General features: G+C 36.6%; 1 protein-coding gene across 1 annotated transcript in view; it reads left to right on the top strand.

Moving 5' to 3' along the window:
* Positions 1-24: 24 nt before the first annotated feature.
* The window catches only part of CLCN3 (chloride channel, voltage-sensitive 3), an 88,479-nt gene continuing 86,066 nt past the window's right edge, over positions 25-2,437 (top strand). The window contains exon 1 of the mRNA XM_008583749.1: positions 25-429. The gene's annotated coding sequence lies outside the window, so the exon portion shown is untranslated. The remainder of the gene's footprint in view (positions 430-2,437) is intronic.

Raw genomic sequence — 2,437 nt, 5'->3', positions numbered from 1 at the left:
AGTTCGTTCGCGGCCTGGGATCGGGCTGGAGAAGGAGGAAGGAGGGTGTGGTGGGTTGAAAAACCATCCACTTTACTCCCGAGTTGGAGCATGGATTCTGTTTTAGTCCTTTGAAAGGGAAGTGAGGTTGGAGATTCTTATTTTTAATTTTGGGTAGAAGGGTGACTCTGGGGCCCTCCAAAGCAAGAAGATTTAACTTAATGCTGCTCCTGTGTTTGAAGGAGGACAAAATGTTCCACCTGGCAAAATTTCCGTAACCTCTTCAGTAGAAAACATCAGGTATCTTAAACCGCGATAGTTTTCGTTGTGTGTCAAGCCTTCCTCAGGTGAAGCTCCCAGGATAGCTAGATTATAGGTTCGAAACAGATGCAGAATCCAAAGGCAGCGCAAAAAACAGCCACCGAGTTTGCTATGCCTCTGAGCTGCGAGGTGAGTTGCCAATGAGCGAAGGTTCGTCAGCTGTCATGTTCACGGATTTGGGGTCATCTTGGTTTCTGTTATGACAGATATGCCTACGTGATGTTAAATCCATCTTGATTACGTATATACCCTCGAACGTTCTTTCAAATTTCACTCATTTTCCTTCAGGAACCGTAGAAGGACCGTTGAATAGGAAGGAAACAGGTTCCAGGAAAAGATTAATTTTGAACTTGGAGAGTGGGTTTAACGTTCTTTAAATTTAAAAATAATATTCAGTTTCTCTGTCTTTAGATTTATCTGTGTATATAAAAACATTTTTAGTGTACATATAATATTTGCGTTTTGATCTTAAACTTGTTGGACCAGAAACTACCTTAGAATCTCAGAAATTAATTTTGCATGTGGCATGCTTTATTTGAATTGCATTTTAAAACTGGAGCACATAGAAGATAATTACATAAACATTATGCATATTAGAGACTGAGATTTGTGTTTCCTTTGGAAAAACTTCTTGTCTGAGAATTGAATCAACTGTGACCGTATCTTTTTTTATATATGTAATTTCAAAAGTTCAGTTCTACAGACGTAAACTTTTTTGAGCCATGCAAATCAGTTACTGCAGCATCATTATGGCTTCTACAATTGATTGTTGAATCTTTCTTGAAATGCTTTTCCTGTCACTTCTATAAAGAGTTAATTTAGAAGATTATTTCATGATGAGGTGGGTATGGAAATAATTTAACCGTCAGTCAATTCTCCATGCCTTTGTGAGTCACGACAAAATAGTATTTATTTCAAGAGTACATATGGGAGTTCAAACGCTTATGTATAGATTGTCGACTTTCATCCAGGTGCTGCTACTGCTGCTGATTATTTTCTTGTTAGACAGTATGGCTTAAAAACCATGTGTATGACCTACAGATATTTTCTCAAATTGAATATGCTTATATGATCCCTAGTTAATAGGGACAGCCATTCTTGGCAGAATTCATGACAGATTGCATAGTCCTCCCACCCTTTACACTCCCCCCTTCTCCTCGCACTACCCAAGACTGATTTTTTGCTTGAATGACAAATCAAATTATTTTGTTCAAGAGGTCAATGTGAATGTGTAGCATCTACATCTTTACTTGGAAATTGTGCTTTAGCATGTGTTACCAATCATACATAGCTCATTAGGAGTGTAAATATTTAATCTGGTTTTAGATATACATAGTTCAGGGGAACAGATTTGTTGAAGTTGTGGGTTTAAGTTAGTGAATTGGCTATCTTCCAAGTCATGTTGGTTACACCGTTTCCATTTCCTGTTGTGACATGTTGGTAATAATTTTCAGACCGCTCAGGAAGCCAGATTTGATCTCTGTGGTGGGTCATATATCAAAGCAGTATCCTGTAGGTTTGGCCACTGTCACCACTTTGTAGAACTTCCAGCTTAGCTTGTAGTCAAACTTATCAGCAGTGATCTGAAATGTATAATATGATAATGTATAATATGATATAATAGGTGTTAATATTTATTGAGTGCATTCTGTGGTTAAAAATGTTTTTTGTGGATTATTTCAATTTTCACAACAACCCCATGGAGTAGGTACCATTACTATTTCCATTTTACAGATGTGGAAACTGAGGCACAGAGGATTTAATTAACTTGCCCAAGGTCCCACAGTAGTACGGGTCAAAACAAAGACTGAAACCTGGCAGTTTGTTTTCAGAGCTCTTGCTCTCAGTGGCTGCAGTTTAGACTAGTCAAAATGCTAGAGGAAAAGAACAAGTGACATGACATCATAGGTTCATTTATTTTTTAATTATAAAAGTAATGTAAAATTACAGAATAGTGTTTTTAAAAGAAAAACATTCATAATTCTACTACTCTAATAAACTTTTGTTTTTTATATGCACGTTCACATCTGTACAGAAGCATTGTAGCTATGATTAATGAATAATAATTCTGATTTTTAAATGTTCTTTAGTTAAATATAAAATGGAGGATGAACCCCACTTTTCCACTTGCATTGCT

This window comes from Galeopterus variegatus, unplaced genomic scaffold, assembly GCF_000696425.1.
Source record: "Galeopterus variegatus unplaced genomic scaffold, G_variegatus-3.0.2 Scaffold3022, whole genome shotgun sequence".
NCBI lineage: Eukaryota > Metazoa > Chordata > Mammalia > Dermoptera > Cynocephalidae > Galeopterus > Galeopterus variegatus.
This window is presented reverse-complemented; position numbering and strand designations above follow the sequence as displayed.